Raw genomic sequence first — 20438 nt, 5'->3', positions numbered from 1 at the left:
GATTGCTCACACCATGGCTTGAGACATTTGTGCACAACTCTGTGCAAAACAAAGAATTGTTCTACACTCTCGTCTGGGCTCCAGGACTGACGTCTTTGAAGATGAAAAGTTTTTTCCATGACAAGATGTGGTAAATTCTATCCATGTCTGTTTGGTTTGTTCTCCAAATACTACAAAGATGTGCGTGAGTGGGCCCTGCAGTGGATTATCACCTTATCCAAGGCTGTTTCCTGTGTTGCATTAAAATTCTGGATACTAGCAATCCTGAACTGGATTAAATGGGTTTGTGAACAATGGGTTATTTTGTTTCAAAAACTGGGCAGCAATGATGGTATACTGGGTAGTGCAGCTGGCTCATGAACCCAGAAATTGAATCCAGCGTCCAGTTACTTCTGGTGAGGAATGTGGAGTTTACACATTCTCCATGGATCTGTTTAGGTTATTCTCTGGGTACTCCAGTTTTCCTCCCACATCCTAAAAATGTGCACATTAAGTTACTTGGTAATTCTTAATTGGTCTGTGTGGGTGAGTGCAGGAGCAGGCTCTATTGTGGCCTTTACCTTGTACACAATGATGATTAAAAATGTTCCTAAAAAACATAATTTTAAATAGGTAGAGTGGGTTTAAGAATATTACATTATTTCAAAAGCATGGATGTGGCATCAAAGAGTGTTTAATATTGCCTGCCTCCAGACAGGCTCAGTTATTACTACTGGAAATTGGGTGATGCACTTTTGTATTGATTTGCCAAAAATAAAACCTGAACCAGGTAATAAAATTCAATTATAGTAAATGCAATAGAATAATCTAAATAATGGCATTGGAATATATTGTGTATATACAGTGCATCTGGAAAGTATTCACAGCGCATCACTTTTTCCACATTTTGTTATGTTACAGCCTTATTCTAAAATGGATTAAATTAATTTTTTTCCTCAGAATTTTACACACAACACACCATAATGACAACATGAAAAATGTTTACTTGAGGTTTTTGCAAATTTATTAAAAATAAAAAAATTGAGAAAGCACATGTACATAAGTATTCACAGCCTTTGCCATGAAGCTCAAAATTGAGCTCAGGTGCATCCTGTTTCCCCTGATCATCCTTGAGATGTTTCTGCAGCTTAATTGGAGTCCACCTGTGGTAAATTCAGTTGATTGGACATGATTTGGAAAGGCACACACCTGTCTATATAAGGTCCCACAGTTGACAGTTCATGTCAGAGCTCAAACCAAGCATGAAGTCAAAGGAATTGTCTGTAGACCTCCGAGACAGGATTGTCTCGAGGCACATATCTGGGGAAGGTTACAGAAAAATTTCTGCTGCTTTGATGTCCCAATGAGCACAGTGGCCTCCATCATCCATAAGTAGAAGAAGTTCAAAACCACCAGGACTCTTCCTAGAGCTGGCCGGCCATCTAAACTGAGCGATCGGGGGAGAAGGGCCTTAGTCAGGGAGATGACCAAGAACCCGATGGTCACTCTGTCAGAGCTCCAGAGGTCCTCTGTGGAGAGAGGAGAACCTTCCAGAAGGACAACCATCTCTGCAGCAATCCACCAATCAGGCCTGTATGGTAGAGTGGCAAGACAGAAGCCACTCTTTAGTAAAAGGCACATGGTAGCCCACCTGGAGTTTTGCCAAAAGGCACCTGAAGGACTCTCAGACCATGAGAAAGAAAATTCTCTGGTCTGATGAGACAAAGATTGAACTCTTTGGTGTGAATGCCAGGCGTCATGTTTGGAGGAAACTAGGCACCGCTCATCACCAGGCCATTACCATCCCTACAGTGAAGCATGGTGGTGGCAGCATCATGCTGTGGGGATGTTTTTCAGCGGCAGGAACTGGGAGACTAGTCAGGATAAAGGGAAAGATGACTTCAGCAATGAACAGAGACATCCTGGATGAAAACCTGCTCCAGAGCGCTCTTGATCTCAGACTGGGGCGATGGTTCATCTTTCAGCAGGACAACGACCCTAAGCACACAGCGAAGATATCAAAGGAGTGGCTTCAGGACAACTCTGTGAATGTCCTTGAGTGGCCCAGCCAAAGCCCAGACTTGAATCCGATTGCACATATCTGGAGAGACCTTAAAATGGCTGTGCACCGACGCTTCCCATCCAACCTGATGGAGCTTGAGAGGTGCTGCAAAGAGGAATGGGCGAAACTGGCCAAGGATAGGTGTGCCAAGCTTGTGGCATCATGTTCAAAAAGACTTGAGGCTGTAATTGCTGCCAAAGGTGCATCGACAAAGTATTGAGCAAAGGCTGTGAATACTTATGTACATGTGATTTCTCCGTTTTTTTATTTTTAATAAATTTGCAAAAACCTCAAGTAAACTTTTTTCACATTGTCATTATGGGGTGTTGTATGTAGAATTCTGAGGAAAAAAATGAATTTAATCCATTTTGGAATAAGGATGTTACATAACAAAATGTGGAAAAAGTGATGCGCTGTGAATACGTTCCGGATGCACTGTAAGTATGAAAACAAGCTATTATCTCATCTGAATGATTTTAAAAAATATTCAAAATTATTCAGATTTGTTATGTAAAAATTAATAAAATATCAAATTATGAAATAAACATTATTGCATTCAGCTTGTTATTCAGGTTTATATGTTGTTGTCTTGAATGTTGAAGAGTTTTGATGTTTTCTGGTGAGTAGCAGAGATAAGGCAGAGGGAGAATGTCTGCCCCAGTGAATTTAACAGTCAATATTATTTTGTTTACCTAATGTAAGTCTTCTGCAAACAGGAAAAGGAAAACATGGGAGCATCCTGGATCAAATATAAATCATATGTTAAAGGAAGCTTCATAATTTATGCTGCCTATTTGAAACAGTTAGTAGAGTTCAAATCCCATTATAGAGAATACCAAAGTAAGGAAATTTTCAGATTAACTTTTTGTTGGCACAGACTAACGTTCATAAAACATCATTTTTAATAGATATCATTTTAACAAAATGTAAATTTCAGTATAAAACATGTTTTCTGACCAAAATTGGCCACAGCAGATAATAATGCAATGCCAAAATAATTTATTCCACACCTATACTTTCTCCAAGTCTCAGGAACCCTGCACCAGGATGCCGTTTTCTTGTTAGACCAAAGGAAAGTGACAGTTTGTTGTGAAATTTGCGGTCCCAGCAGTGTTGGCGAGGTTTGGCAAGAATGTATGTGAGCCATCATGCAGGTATAGCTGAATTCTGAGTCAGTGCTCCACCATGTGTCCACATGGGTAGCTGAGTCGTGTGTGGATACCATAGTACTGTTCGAGTTTCATAGCACTTCTTAAAGTTTTCTTTGCGATGAGCAAAAAAATTAACAAACGGCATTGTTTATCCTGGAAAAAGTGGATTCAGAAAGAAGAAAAATGACATGGCAAAAGCTTTTCGAATCATGCCTTCAACGCTGTCAACAATTTTGAAGGATCAAAAAAAAATAGAAGACAAAGTTAAAGATTGGGCGTTAGGACCTGAACGAAAAAAAATTGGAAGTTAATTTACATTTCTGTAAAAAACTCTCAATTTCATTCTTTATTCATACCTGTATTTCTATAAAAAGTAAAATAAAAAGCTACATGCAACGTCTCATTTTCAAATAAAATATTTTTTTAGTTTAAGAAGTGCTGTTTTTTTATACAGGTATTGTCAAACTTGGGTCACAGACTTAATAGCAGACAGAAAGGTGAACAAAGGAAAAAAAAAAGGCACTTTATTATTGTATAGAGAAGGCAGGTACAGTTATAAGTCTTCTCACAACAGGAGCTGTTACTTTATCAATGAAGCACATAAGACAGGAGCTATGACATCATTCTGCTTTAGCTAACTTCTTCAGATTAGAAGAACACCAGTGGCATGGTATCACCGCTCTGGTAGACCAGGAGAGTGTGAGGGAGAGCAGGTCAAAGCCCGATGTTAAATGTTCTAAGCATCATGCAACAAGCATGTGACATGGTAAGCCTGAGCCCTGGGTTTACTGTTTACCAGCAGAGCACCTACGGAGCTGTCCTTGCACAGTTCCCATTAGAGATGGCAAATTGCCAGAGATCCCAGCCAGAACAGTATATGTATTATCCCCAAATTCATTATAACAAAATATTTTTATGGTCCCATGAATTTTGTTACAACGGGGTGCCACTTGTAGCAATGTGAAACTGAACCCAACCTGTCTTAAGTGACAAACACAGGTTATTCATGATAGGCTTGAATGTGAAAAAAAATGATAACTGGTTTTACAAACTTGGTGCACATTATTCTATCACAGAATACATTTATGAGTGCAGTGCCATACAGTATATGTCAGAGTAACTGTTAGAAATTAGTAACAACTAATGTGAAGCTGGTGAGAGTTTCTCTCTGCAACAATCTCTTCAATATCACAATAACTCTGCTCAAGGCACACCCAGATTTTTCGTTAAAAGATCAGTCAAAGAAGGCAACTTGTTATTTAACACACTATAGTATTTGGTACTGGTTGTGTTGGTTGCAGACTGATTCAACAGAGGCATTAAATTTACAAATGAACTTCTATGTGGGATTGATGTGCTTGATCAAGCTTGTCCAAGCAGCTTGGTCCTGCGCCTCCTCGCCAGTCAAGCCTTTTTCCTTTAGATCTTCTTTTACTTTATCCATCCACCTCTGCATTGCTGCATTGGCCTCTCTCGCCTTTCTCTTCCCCTTGATTTCCATTCTCCTCACTATTTTGCCCCCCACATATTATCTCTGTCTCTCTTCATCACACGTCTATACCACTTCTGTCTACTTTCCTGTACTTTCTTAGATATCTCTTCCACTTTGACGTACTTCTTATTGTTTCATTTCTTATTCTGTCCTTTTGTGTAACTCCTCACATCCAATTGGTGCACCATGGAAGTAACAGTATAGTGGGTCTTGACCTGAGAGAGACACGCACCTGAAGTGATAGAGACCTGTCTGAGGAGGATGGGACTACCTGGAGAAGCTGACAGTTCCGTGATCACTGTATCGAAGACACAGCACTTAGAGAGCACTTTAGCAGCCAGGAGATGTGTTGGGGGTCCAACTACCTGAGTGTGTGTTCACATAGTTGAGGGACAGTGGGCATACGAGTTGCCTCTTACCCTGAGTCAGTGGAATGAGGCAGACAGATGACTACCTGTATGAGCGGGTAAATGAGCGAAGCGGCTGGGAAATATATCCAAAGTGGTCACTAAGAGAATTGCAATCTCCGAGCTCCTTTTTTTTATCCCCCATCCCCATCCCATCCATTTGCTCAATTTAGCACATCTACAAGATTTAATGCTTTTTTGGTTGGTAGAATCGTGGTATGCATTATGTTTTTTTAGGTTACAGAAAATGTGCCACCACAGAAAACAGGTTGGAAAAAACTCCTCTACCTACACCTTTGCTCCTGGAGTGCTGAAAAAGATCTCCATAGCTGCCACCTTGCTTAAAAAACTGACACTGTGCTACTTGGATGGCTATGTTTCATTCTTTGTATAAATTAGTGAAGATACTGTAAACTTGAATAATGGGTAGGGATAATCATTACACTTCTGGTTCAAAGAATTTTGTCATTGTATTGAAACTACAGACTTATTTTGGTTTTTAGTGCCACTCAAAGAAAACTTATTTAGTTTTCATGTGATATGACCTTGAATCAATCACCTTACAGAAGCATGAAATGAAGAAAAAAAAAGAGCATAATTTTTACCTTCTCAACCTTTCTCTAGCATTGCACCCGGACTTCCATAAACACCCCCCCCTACCGCCTTTCCTCCCAGTCCCCTGTACCTATGCCATTATGCATAAATCAGAAAAGGAACATCAGGGCTATGTATTGACATGTGGCGTATCATTGTGAACATAATACAGAATGTTTAAATGAAAATTTTTAAAGGTACTGGTCCAAAGCACTGCCTGAGGGATTTGCCTCACTGCCGGCCTGGGATGTAATGATTTTTTAATGCGTTAAACAGGCTACATTAATTGCAAAAAAATAACGTGTTAATTTCCCCATATATATGCAATTCCAATTCTGAAACATTTCTGCCTAGTTTCAAATAAAGGTTTTCAAATAACACAGCATCTTGTTCTCTGATTGAGGGTAAGTAGTCAAACTCAGCACTGAAGTTAAACCTCTTAGCATTTTAGTATATTGATTCTAATGTGATGGAATCAGTAAGCACTCTACTAAATGTTTTAAAATAATGTATTTTTGGTAATTGACTTTGTTGGGAATATTATATTTAGTCTTGGACGGCACAGTGGAGACTGGGGTTTGCATCCTGAACGCTCCCTGTCCTTGTAGGTTTCCTCCAGGAGCTCCAGTTTCCTTCCAAAGTTCAAACACATGTAAGTTAGGTGGACTGGCATTGCTAAATTGGCTCCTGTTTGTGTGTATGGGTTCACCCTGTGATAGACTGGTGTCATGCACAGGTTTTGTGGAAAAGTGGGTTAGGAAAATGGATGGCTGTATATTTATTCGTTCCTAGAAAGAGATTTACTAAATAAATTATACAGTATAAAAAATTAAAATGGCTTAGATTGCCTTTTTCTGCTATTTCATTAATCTATTTTCTTGGCTTCAGATCAGAGAACAGTGGCAAATTATATAGTAATTCATTCTTATTAACTGCAGTAGTCTTTTTAACTAGCAGCTGTGGCTGCTCCCAGCACCAATAGCTTGGCTCTATCAGCTTGTTCTTTGTGCAAAAACAGCAAATATTTTACGCAATTATGAAATGTTAACTTGAATTATTTCCAATTAAAAACTACTGGATTTGAACCCAAAAAAGAAAGCATTAAAGAGTCTGGTTAAACCACCACTTTTAAACACCTTTTAAAGTTATGTAAGTAAAAACAATTCAGTTGTTCATGATGGGATTTGAAATTGCAATTTTATAAAAAAAATCAGGTTGTCAATGGTACATTATTTTGTGTGAATTAAATTATTCAAACAAATAATAAACAAAAATAATAGCACATGCTGACATCTGCAAATTAATCAAAGTACTTTTTTTAAGGATTTAAAAAAGAGATACAGTTTGCCATATGTATACTATTATTTATATATATATATATATATATATATATATATATATATATATTGTGATTGTCCAAGGGAATGATGGTTAGTGACACAAGATAAATGTTGGATTGCCAGCCCAGTCATTTACCTCAATAGTCCAAACAAAAATAACATCCAATGGTGTAATAATAATACTGCCTCTCAAGGGCTCTTATATATATGGTCAAGGCATGAAGGAGCTCTCATCTCTTCATTCTGCCAGTCAATAAGTGACGCCTCCTTCCGGGTGGCTGCACTTTTATGGGCCAGGGATCGGAAGAAGTCAAATGCCCTCGCTGGGTGGTTTCTCTGCACTGTAAAGGAAAAGGACAACACAGCTAATGCTAGTGTTCTTTCTTGGCTGCAGTGAAATTACATACCTGGGATGAACCAGGGTGACCCTCTTGCATGTATGAATGGCAATATTTAAATTTATGCTGGGAAATACTTTAGCTATTGAGTCATTATAATCTTTAAAGTGAATAAAATACATCATTTATTAATTAAGTAAACTATTTGAAGAACTCAATGATCTATTATATGCAAAACTTACTACATAAAATATGGTACATTCCTCATTTTAAATAGGCGTAATTGTTACAAAATAAATAACAAATGGGTGTTGTTCAATTGGATTTACAACAATCGCAACCAGTGCTTCATCTACAGCCTGGTGGTTACCGTAAACACATAAAACCATTTCCCAAACAAATACTTCTAAATTAAATGAAATATTGGCAAGTCATGCACAATGCATTTTATTGAAATTTATATGTGTGAAGATCTCAATAACCTTTCAAAATTAACAGGGACTACTATGGAGGTACTTAGTGATTTGGAAGTTGTAGAGGAAGAAGCGGTGCTTGGATTAAGTAGGCTGAAATCTAACAAATCACCGGGACCAGATAACATTTATCTTCAGGTGCTGAAGGAACTGAATATAAATATAAATCATTGGCACAACATTTTCGAAAATCAAATAATGTGAAAATATTTTTCCCGAGTGTGAGGTCAGCAGGAATAACAGTTCTCAGATTGCCATCTGAGCTCTGACCTAATTATGTGTTTGGATTCATCGCTTTCACTTTTACAAATATTTAGTATTTCAGAATACAACATATATATGTGCTCTTCAGTAAAACACCATTTAGAATTAGCTATTGTAAACACAAATAAACAAACTCTCTTTTTCACATTTACAGTAAGTATTATGGAATATCCAAGTGGGATCTGGCAATCTTTTGGCCTTGAAACACCTACAGGTTTATATTCTGCAGCATCTTGCTGGCTGGAATTTTTAACCTAGCGTATTGGATATTGACTTTTTCCATTTTAACCATTAAAGACTTACAAAGATTGAGCTACATTAATGTTGTATAAAATAGATGTTGTTATTGTTATGGTGAACAAAATCCCAAGGTACTATGCAATTAAACCTTTCCAAACTTCAGTACTTTTTCTCCAGGGAGGCATCACTGACATGTAAACTCTCTTCCAGTTATTGAAAACAATGCTTGAATCATGAAACAAGAGGTCCAGTAGTGTTTAAAGCATCATTCTTTACCCTTAAGGGTGAATCACATACTTGAGGGCACCAGTGGAAATTAAGGGGAACTGCATTTAAGACTGAAGCTAGGAAGCACTTCTTTATGCAAAGAGTTGTGGGACTCTGAAACAAATTACAGAGACATGGAGTTCAAGAAGAATCAGGAACAAACAGACTTGATGGACTGAATGGTCTCTTCTCGTTTGTTGAATTTCTTATGTTTCTTATGTTCCTGTATATTTATATTGTAAAAAGAAATTCGTTGTCTGAGTTTCATCAGCCTTCCCACTGATGAAACACAGAAAAGAAAAATGGATTTAACTATCAAAAGAGGCAAAGGACAACATTTTTTACACCATCTCAGCACGTATATTTCTAGCTTGCATTTCATATCTGATGTGCACGTAAAATTTATCTCTTGCTTTAAGAACGATGCTGTGCCTTTTTAGCTGAAATAACTTTGGGGTTGAACTTACACAGAAATTGGCTTTTGAAATGGAGTAGAGTGGAATGGAATAGAGTTAATGTTTGAAAGTCTGCGCTGATGGAAAACAGCACAGCAGGACCCGTCTCAGTGGAACTCGAGTATGCATCAGCACCCACTACTGGTAAGTAACAGTAACTGTAATGTGAATCATTTTTTTTCTGACCCACAATATGGATCAAAATTTAAATAGGCTTAATGTCTGTGTGTTTCATGGTGGGAACACAGTAACCCACATACAACAAACAAACAATACAAAGATAAGTAATTGTTGATTTATCTAGTTTTTTCTGTATTATAATATACTGACATCTTTTGTTTAAGCTAGCATTAAATATAAAAAAAACAGGCATTAGAAAATTAACAAATATACCTTGGTAATTATAAAGGCATTTATCCACAAAAAATGTATAGCCTTGTCCAGTTTTGATGCTTTTGATATTTGGTGTTTTTCAATAATTCTACTTACACTGCAAACTTGATTATTGGAAGCGAAAGTGGAAGAGGAACAAACATCACCCATTGCTGGCTTACTAACATGAAGTAGATTTACTTGTTGACGCGTCACTTCTGAATATTGTGAAAAGGACTAATTAAACAGCCATAGCTCAACTGTTTACCTATATTTTTAGAAACTAGAACACAGGCAGGTTATAAAGTATCCTCTGTGACACTGAAGGGAAACAATGCTACAAGCTGGTGAGGAATAGTTTGTTCTAGGGGACCAATGAAGGCAAAAAATAAAAGACAGATAGAAAGAACAGAGATAAAAAGTATTAAGTCACTGTATGAAATGTTACAGAGAGACAGGAAAATGAATTCTGAGTTACCATAAAATCTTAGTGTAGATGCAATAGATATAATGGATATTATACTCAGGGGAAATGGACTAATGTGGTTTGGGCATGTGGAGTAAAAGGCAGAAGGTTATTGGCTGAAAATATTCACAAGATGGAGATGGAGAATATGAGGCCCAGGCAATGGTCAAAGAAGACATGGGGCTTCAACCCAATGGATGCCCAGGACGATGAAAATTGGAGGGAACACATTTGGGGGACATTTGGCTAACCTAAAAATACGGTTCTCTTCTTTGTGGGTGTCATTTCAGTTTTCAAAAATATTTATATAAATTTGTGACTAGAAAATCTGCCTCACATTGTCCGCACAAAACAATTAATAGATCATTTAAATATAAACTGGCCTAGATCATATTTAATTAGATTTTTTTATAATAATGATCAAAAAAAGAAATCATTTGTAATTAAGTATCTTCTTTGAATGGTATAATTTTCTAACTACAATAAAGATTTATAAAGAATTCAAATATATTTAATATATGCATGAAATCTCTTATGGAACAGCAATTCTAAAGAAGGAAATTTAGAGGATCAGGGGCACAAGTGGTACTTTAGTGGCATGGAAATGGAAAATGACTCATCAAATCCCGAAGAAAGATAGAGAGGGCATGCAGTCCACACTACCAAAAATGGAAGACCTCTGCATATCAGTGTCAGACATTTGTAATCACTAGGGGCCGTGAGATAGATAGATAGATAGATAGATAGATAGATAGATAGATAGATAGATAGATAGATAGATAGATAGATAGATAGATAGATAGATAGATAGATACTTTATTAATTCCCAAGGGGAAATTCACAATGCTACTGTTACCTCTGTCCTGTAAATCAATTCTCAGCAAGCACCCACACACACACAAAAAGATCTTGGTAACCTAGAAATAACACCACAAAACCCCAAAAGGGTGGAGGGCAGAAGGTATATCTAGACAATGGTGGTAGAGGATCTTGCAGAGAGAGTAAATCTCATGGAAACATAGATGAGGGTTTCGGCAGAAAGAGTGGGGAACCTGTTGCCTATTCAGTGCAGCAAAACCTATAAGGGACATAACATCTCAGTTACATAAATGCATCTTATAAGGGTGTTGGTAATCAGGTGACACCCCTTCATTCTTTTCCATCATGTACTATGAAAACAAGCCCTGGAAATCAAACACAGTTAAAGTACAAAACTACAGAGAAGGGAACATGGTGGAAATGATAGAAACAATGTAACAGTGCAGTAAAAGTTGACACATTTTTGTTAGAGCTTCCAAGTTGGCACTATATACAGTGTAGAAGTGTCACTACGATCACAGTGAACAGGAGAGACTGTTGAAACATTCATGTGGTTTATATAAGTCAGAGAGCTCTTTGATGTATTTCATTCTTTTTGATTTGGCTTTCCCTGTACTTCCTTTAAATATTAAAAAGCCTCTGAGAAGAAAAGAGGACTGCATACAATACATACTGTGAGGGTCATATGGAATATTAAATTGTCAGGTAATGCATACTGATAGTGGAACTCCCATGGAATGGCAGCAACAAAGAGTATTTCAATAGAACCATAAGAGAAAGAAAAACAAATCTGAAATGAATGGATAAAAAGCTCTGATTTTCTCATAAACTCCTGCATCCCCTGAGAACTGCTTTCTCAGCTTGCTCTCCTCCTACAATGAAACAGAAACGCATAAACATTTAAAACCTTTTAGAAGAATCTAAATTAAGAACACTGCCTCTGGCACTAAGGCTCAACACATGATTCAATTTAAATTTCATGTCAAAAACTGATTAAAAGAACTATATAGAAATGAAGTATTTGAATTAAGATTACATGGAGCTCCGTTTGACTAGTCTCTAAAAATAAGGTAGATGTTCAATAAGTAAGCTGCTTTACTTTGTGGTGAACTCTGAATGAGCTACAGTATTCTCAGACTTAATGAGCTCTTTTTGCAACAATACTGCTGCCTCCTAGGCAGACAAATAACAGCAATTGTTGAAGACTTAAAAGGGCAGTTGGGCCATAATATATTATTACAGAACTTTAAGGAACACTGCCTGCCTCGCCTGCTGTTGGAGTCTTCACTTTGTATCAGCAGAGAGACTCCCTTTTATGTAAAGTCAAGCGTCAGCCAGTTTCTTTATAATGTACTTTTTCATTATATATATTTGATTGCATGCAAGGCTCAGGCATAAATCAATACTAGTTTTATATTTTTATGTTCATATTTTTATTCAAGTTTAAAACTAGACTTATGTTTAACACACTGTTCTTAAATACACTTTCCTTAAACCCACTAAATCCAATGTGGGTTTTCAGGGGGTCAGAACTAAAGATTCCAGCAATACTGGAGGCAAAGTTGGAACAACCCCTGGATAGATGTCAGTTTATTAGAAGGAGACCATAATAATTGTAATAGTAGTAGTTGTAGGTCCAAGCGTTCAATATATTATCATGTTATCAAATCATTCATGACATGCACCTAACATAATAGGAACCAACTAACCTCTTAGGTTAGATTTTTAGATGGGGGATTGAAAGAAATGTCAAAAACAACTATGTAATTGTTACTGGTAAATTTGCATCTTTCCCACTATCCACTCTGCACCCCATGTGCTTCAAGCTTGGGACCTCTATGGCAAGCTGACTAGGACATTCTTTAACAACAGCTACTTTTATAATGTTTCTTTCAACTTAGTTTACCACCAGTAGAGGTCATAACAAAGGCATCCCCCTGCGCCCTTAAGGAACCTCAGTTAGACAAGACAATCTATCCATCTGGCCCTTTAGAAGCAGTCAGGCAGAGACACTTGCTTTTAGCTTTCACTTAAAAACAATATTTATTTTCATCAAAACCAATAACAGACCTTGCAACATTATACAAAATGTTATACAGCCTGGGTGGTTCAAGTCTTCAAGCAGTCCTATCAGCAACAGGAAGACACTGGTGAGCATCCACCTTGTCCAGCTCCTTTGTTGCAGATTATGTGTTCTCAGATAAAATGAAAAATGGAAAAAATATCTATTTATACTTTATATATATATATATGTATATATATACAGTCAACCCTTGATATACGACCGGCCTGACATGTGAACAACTTGCTTTACGACCAAAATTTTTGTTTTGAATTATGACCAACATCTTGCGTTACGACCCGAATGCGGTCACGTGTATCCGCTTGTGCGATTGTAAACAAATAGCCGAGAGCGTTTGTAAGCATCAGTCGGAGCCCAGATACATGTGTTTGTGGACATAATTTCGGTCAGTGCAGTGCTTGATATAATTTATTTTGATAATTGCTAAGGAAGGAAGTGAAGGTAACAAAGGTAAAGAAAGTGATCACAATTGAAACGAAGAAGGAAATTGTGTGGAAATATGAGAGTGGCATTCGTGTGACCGATCTTGCTAATATGTACAGCATGTCGAAATCCACCATCTTGACAATTTTACAAAGAAAAGATTTGTATAAGGAAGCTCCTTCCAAACAATAACCACATAAATATGGGCATGTAAAATATTGTGCACTACAAAAATGCATATGTTTAAACTAGACAAAAAAAAATTTAAATGGGAGTTGTTTTAGTTTTATTTAGCAAATAAATGTGCCAATGGGGGGAAGCAAAATTTACTTTCTTACATTAAGCTAAATAATCATAAATACAACTTATTTGATAAGTCAATAATTCTTAGAATAAGGAAAATAAGATTTAATATCACGATTTAAACACTTTTCACTTGCTTAGATTTCATTTTTTGCAGTGTGCATGGAGGAAAAAGACTCAATAGAATCAATAAGTAATATCAATGAACATGTCTGGCATGTGTATTCCACTTTTTCATGCAACAATGCTGAGTCCCAGAAACGTGCCTTTCCAGTTGCCATTGTTTACTTGAATTAAATAATTGATTGTAGTCACAATATTACTCATGTGTTGAACATATTATTTAGCCACATGTACATGTGAGTCAATCACAGTTGATCTAACCTTTTTTATTCCTATTTTCTTTTCCAGAGGAATTATCCTGAGATTCTCAGTGACACAGCTACCCTCACCACCAAAAGCTCAATTCAGTCTGGACAGAATGATTTGCTTGACCTCACTACAAAATAGCCAGCCAACAACCATCATCAGTTGTACCTTACAGATAGCATTGTAGACTTTATTGTTAAAGGGATGGGTCTTCTGTCAACCATTGAAGACAGGGACTTTTGCAAGATTCTCCACTTGGCTGAGCCTCGTTTTACAGTTCCAAGCCACAAGCACTTGAGTCAAAAGCTTATTCCACAATGTGCAGATGACACTAAGAAAGCGCTGAGAGTACTAGTGCTGAGAGTACTAATGCATATGTCTGACTGTAGATATCTGGTCAAGAAGGGACATGCAATCATTTTTGTGTATAACTGGTCATTACATTTTGGACTTTGAGCTTCATACAGTCATGCTGGCTTGTGAGAGGTTCAAGGGAAAACATACAGCAGAAAACGTTTTTCAGAAATATGAGAATACAACTGCCAAATACAGTATTTCCAAAAAAGTCTCTTGTCATCGTAACTGATAATGCTGCAAACATGGTGAAGCCATTTTTGTCTCTTCTCACCAGTGGAGACTCATGAGAATGACATGAATGATGATGATTATGGAGCTGACCTTGAAGGGATCAGTATAAGTGACGAACTGGATCATTTACAACCTGAGAGGAGCCTATGCTTTATCCATACTGTCTAGCTTGTGGACCATGATGCCCTTGAATCTCATGTAAAGCTTCCAGCTACAGATGTAACAAGATGGAACATCCAGTTGAAAACGATGAGGCCATTCCTCATGATAACTTCATATGTTTTTTTCAGAACTGCAAGCCCTTGTTCATTTTAAAGTGCTTAAAATCAAGCTAATCAAACAACTCTATGAAACCCTGGAAGCTAAATGACAGATAAATGTCATGCTGATAAAGTTGTAATTGCCAGTTCCGCTATCCCATGTGTCAGGGGTCTTCACCATAATGCAGCAACAATGAAACCAATAAAAAGGTCACAACCATACATTCTTCGGTTGAGAAAAGCCTGGCTAAGTTTGAAAATATGGAGTGGTTTCAGTTGGACCCAGGATTTAAACTTGACTGGTGCATGTGTTGAGAAAGACAAAACATGAAAGACATCGTAACAAAGAGGGTCCCTTCACTCTCTTCACCAGCAGCTACAAAGGATTGCTCTTCACCACAAAAAAGAAAACAAAACATTTTGTGTTTATGGACACCCAAGTCCCTTCCACATCTACAGAGTTACCAGCATCAGAGGATGTACTAAGTTGCCTAAACCTATCGTGCCATACTGAGGAGTTTGATCCTCTCCTGTCCTGGAAGGGCAACCAGAACTGGTTCCTGTATTTGGCTCAAATTTCTTTTCAGTATATAGCTATTAACCCCCACGAGACAGGGGGTTGTCACGTGGTACTTACCCAAATCTCTTAACCCCTTCACCGCCCTCTGCCGGATATATCCGGCACCGCTGTTTTAATGCTAGCGCCATACTGCCGGAATTATCCGGCACATTTGCCTGTGGTTATATGAATGCCTGGCAAGTAGTATAACTGACGGTTTGGCATGGGTATTATTACTACGTTGTATTTCGACAACTCTGTGGTTGTTTTGGCCGGTCATGTGACGTGATTCGCATGTAACAGCTGTGAATATGGCGAAACGTAAACTGACTTCAAGTGAGGCTTTGCAGGCGATTTTGGACAGTTCTGATCATGATTGTAGCAGTTCTGAAGAAGATTTTAGTGACAGTGATGAGCAGCAACGTGCGCTGCATGATATTGTGAATGAAGACGCATCGGATGACGGCGCTGAGTGGGTGTATCCCCAGCATCTCAGCTGGGCTGCTGCCCGAGGTGAACTACCTTTTCTGCATTCGTTTGAGGGAACGTGTGGCTTTATTGTTGATGTAAACAATTACACTGCTGAGCAGTTTTATGAGCTGTTTGTGTCACCTGATTTGATTAGACATTTTGTTCATCAGACAAATCTGTATGCAGCACAGTTTATTGAGAAAAATCCCAATTTACCTCCACATTCCCGTGTTCGTGCTTGGTTTGACACTGATGAAAACGAAATGAAAAAATTCATTGGGATTTTGATGTTGATGGGAATAATCAGAAAACCAGATATTGAGATGTACTGGTCTACAGATCCTATGTATGCAACACATATTTTTGCAGCTGTCATGACACGTAACTGATTCTCTTTGCTGCTGAAATTCTTTCATTTGAATGACAACAGAAACGAGCCAGATAAGAAAGATTCAAACCGCGACCGCTTGTTCAAGCTACGTCCTTTGATTGATCATTTATTTGAAGCATTTCAGTTGCCCTACATGCCAGGACCGTCAGTTGCAGTTGATGAAAGTTTATTGTCGTGGAAGGGCCGCTTACAGTTTCGACAGTATCTACCATTGAAAAGGGCACGGTTTGGTATCAAGATGTTTTGCTTAGCTGAGAATTCAGGTTACATTTATAGATTTCGTGTATACACTGGCAACTTGCACAACATTTAGTGGTCAATACTGCTTGAAAAAATGTAAAAAATGTAAAAAAAAATGTAAAAAAGTAAAAAAACAAAAATTGTTCAGATTTCGCCTGGCTTGGGGAATATTTAGGGAGTTGGCGGTTAAAGGGTTAATCACCCAACAGGAAAACCGAAGAAAAGTAGACACTTCAATTCCGGGTTCCAAAATGGCCACCAAGATGTCACTTCCGGTGCCATTTATGATATCACTTCCGACCGCCACTGATGACATCACTTCCAGTTCCGTTTAAAAAAGACATCGCTTCTGTCTCCTGTTTTCGACGTCATCTCCTGCCAACCACTTCCTGTCCTCCATTTTGATACTGTATATAAATGCCATTTTGTTTCATGTAAACTGTCAATTGTTACAAATTACAAGTACTTTTGATCACTCCATCCATTTTCTTTGCTTTATTTTTGTCCGTTGGACAATATACGGGGATGGTCCCCAAAACTTCGTTTTTGTGGAGCTTCTTTTTTTTCCTTTTATGAAGTATTTCCACTATATATATATATATATATATATATATATATATATATATATATATATATATATATATATATATAAATATATATAAATGTATATATGTATATAGAGAGAGAGAGATCTGAAGCTGTTTTTTTTTTCTAAAAAAAAAAAATAAACAAACGTAGATCCCTCCGCAACCAAACTTACCAAACAATTTGGCTCACTTTATCACCTTTATTTAGTGGGTCTGTTCAAATTTTACAGTTTGTCAAAAAATACAAAAGATGTTAAAGTACATTGTTATCACTAATGTCAAGTTAGTTTTGCGGAATTTAAAGCTAACCAAGCAAACCACTGTAGAATCCTGCTTCATATTCCAACTTCCTGAGCATGCACTGCACTCCTGTTTAGCTTGACAATAAGCAAAAGACCTATTACCTGAAAAATGTAAAGTATCTCCTGTAAAACAAAAAAAGACTATAGTGAAATTCTTATTATTAATTGACGATTAATATAGCACATATGTCTTTGTTATATGTGGAAAATCTACATACCCTGCATGAGGATGGAATTTCATCTCAGGACAATGGATTCATGAAGGAACAGTACTGCAACACCATCCTACCTATTGCATCTAAATCCAAAAACAAAATACCCTTCAAATATTGGAAGTATAGGATCCTTCACTTGATTTAGGCAAGACATTCCTATTCCCCTTTACCAACACCAAGCAGTGGCATTGACCACATCTGGAGAAGGTGCAGTGGTCCACAGAGCTAACCAATGATGCAGTCAGTAAAATATAAACATTTCACATTATTCTGATGAGAGAGACTTCATTCTCCCTAAAGGACACTGATAAACAAAAGTAGGTTACATTCTTGTTTTTCAAGGAACTGGGTTTCAAGCCATGCTTGTGCATCCCATCACAGGTGCAGCAGTGCTACTGGAGATAGAAGAAGACTCTGCTCAAAATTTGCAAGTCAGAGTGAAGAGAAGCCCTTGCTGCTCAGTAAACAGCCCATAAGGAGTGTAAACTGTTATTTATTTTATGGCTTTTGCCTACCCTGGAATAATGTTTTTGATTGCTCAGCTGTGAGTTTTTTATGATACCAAGATTCTCACATTGGTCATAATATATTAAAAAACTATGCATAATTCATTACAAAAACACTCCTCCACATAAACTATAGTGCAGTGTACATGCATGAAAAACAGAGCAAAGGCCTGTGCTGTGCTACTGAAATTGGCCACTTATTTTACACCATGTGTCGATTTTATAGGTGTACAAAGAAAGGTTCTTAGCAATATGCTATACCTGATCACTGCTAATTTTAACTGAATTGTACTGCATTATGGAATTACAGTTTAATATCATATACATTTTCATTTTAAACAATGCCACTTAAATATTCCAGTTTTTGTAAAAGTATTTGCACATTATTCCAGTCTTCCTGCTATAGCCAGTGTATTATGATAATATACTTGGGGAGGTCCAAATGAACTTATAGGAACTTTAGTGTCTGGGAAATTAAGAGCTTTCTAAAGGAGAATGTAGATGAATACTAATCCATACAAAAACACTCCATTTAGCTTCCATTTACACATTGTACGTAGGGCCTATTAGTGACGGCTATTTTTTTCTGGTAATGTTGTTTTAAATGTTGCATTTTTTTAAACATGGAGGATGACTTTCATTTCTCCATGAGATGTGTCCTACCTTTAGATTCCGATTTTCATTAGGCATACAACAGACCGTCCTCTTCAGTTCGCCTTCAGTTGCATCCTACCCCTTCTATTGGAAGCATCCATCCATCAAACAATTTTAGACTTCCACTTTATTCAGTTTAGAGTTGCAAGGGCCAAGCTCAGCATTTTCACCAATGGAAGCCTATTCTTGATACGTCCTTAACATTGCTTTGTGTGAAGGTACCAAGAGAATTACTATTCCCTTATGCAAACATACTTTGCACCCATTACCATGCTTTCACTCTATCCCATTACCCTACTGAATTGCAGATGTATACTATCCATTGGTGCCTGTCTACCATTGTCTTCATATATGAGGTGTACCTGAACATATCTACCACCACATTTCTGAGCAATTCTCACCACCCTGAAGATCAAGCTTCACGTGCTTACCTGTATTGTGATTCCTACAGCCATTTATGCCAATTAAACGTGGAAGGTGTCAACAATTATCAGCAAGAAGCTTGATGTCTTCCAGCAGAGGTGTCTACAATGAATTTTCAAGTTCTGATACTACAATCACATCACAAAAAGGTTTTGCGAAGAAGTGGTTTGTGCAAACTTCACATCTTCATCGCCCACAGAAGAATCCGACTGGCCAGCCACTTCCTGCGAATAGACAGCAATGACATGGGTACCTCTCGACACGGAACAGCCAAAAGGACGTCCGTGGAAGACTTGAAGAAAAACGTTGGTAAAAAAACCTTTACTAAAGACCAGAAATGTTGGAGAATGCTTGTTGCCTGATATGCTATGTAGCATGGATGGATCTAAGTCTAAACAGTAAGTAGGTATTGTTAATTCAGTAACAAACCAGGGAAGAAGGAAACTTTGGAGGTTTTAAAAAGTAACTGAAAAAACTGCAGAGGCGCAATCTGCTTTACTGATTTTTATAATGAGATATGTTGAACTGTTTGGAATAACGCTGATCCTTATCTTCAACAGAAGAACAAACTCAAGACTAGAGTTAGGAGTCAGCCCTTCTTTGACAAAAATTTAAATTTAAAACGTCATGGCCCAGACAGAATAAATGGACACCTGCTTCCATCCTGTGTGGTGCAGCTGATATAATACCTGTATATCTGAGATGTCTCTGGATTTACAACAGGTGCCCAAATTCTGAAAACAGACAAATGTTAATCCAACAGGAAAAATCACATAATCAAAAACCCTCATCACGAAATCCTCTGAGAAGCTGACTAAGAGAGAGAAAGCTGTCAAATAAAACCCGGTCTGTCTGGTCCTGTGTCAATTTGCATACAGAGCAATGAAGATCGTGGAGGATCCCACAGCAACGCATCTGAAACTGCTGTAAAAAAAACTCACTACAGATTTTTTATATTAATTTCTCATCTGATTTTAATACAATTCAATTACAGTTCACAAACTGATAAATTCTGTTTTAACTTAGTGAAGTAAATTTGGAACTTTGTAGGTTAAAGAATGCAAAGAGCTTTATTTTACTCATTGGATCACTTCACTTTTGTATACAAATTACTACAGGAGTTCACATAGGAATAAGCATACAGTATGTTTAAATTTGCAGGTGGCGCTATTATTGTGGGTCTGTGAGATGAGGACAACGGCCAGGGACCTATTGTCAATTAATTTGTTCAATACAGCTAAATATCTCAAAGACCAAGTATATGGCTGTAGATTTTATGTGTTCTCCTCCCTCCACACTTTCAACAGTAATAAAAGGGGAGATTGTGGACATAATAGAGCAATAC

The 20438-nt window shown here is 37.5% G+C and overlaps 1 long non-coding RNA gene across 1 annotated transcript; it reads right to left on the bottom strand.

The window, feature by feature from the left end:
• Positions 1–17441: 17441 nt before the first annotated feature.
• LOC127526751 (uncharacterized) lies at positions 17442–19303 on the bottom strand. Its single transcript, XR_007934181.1, has 3 exons — positions 19102–19303; positions 18680–18876; positions 17442–17593 (listed from the first exon to the last, which is right to left on the bottom strand). It is a non-coding gene; the product is annotated as an uncharacterized LOC127526751 (long non-coding RNA).
• Between the last annotated feature and the right edge of the window lie 1135 nt (positions 19304–20438).

This window comes from Erpetoichthys calabaricus, chromosome 2 (genome assembly GCF_900747795.2).
Source record: "Erpetoichthys calabaricus chromosome 2, fErpCal1.3, whole genome shotgun sequence".
Lineage (NCBI taxonomy): Eukaryota > Metazoa > Chordata > Cladistia > Polypteriformes > Polypteridae > Erpetoichthys > Erpetoichthys calabaricus.
The sequence above is the reverse complement of the archived record's forward strand: the minus strand, read 5'-3'. Positions and strand labels throughout refer to the sequence as shown.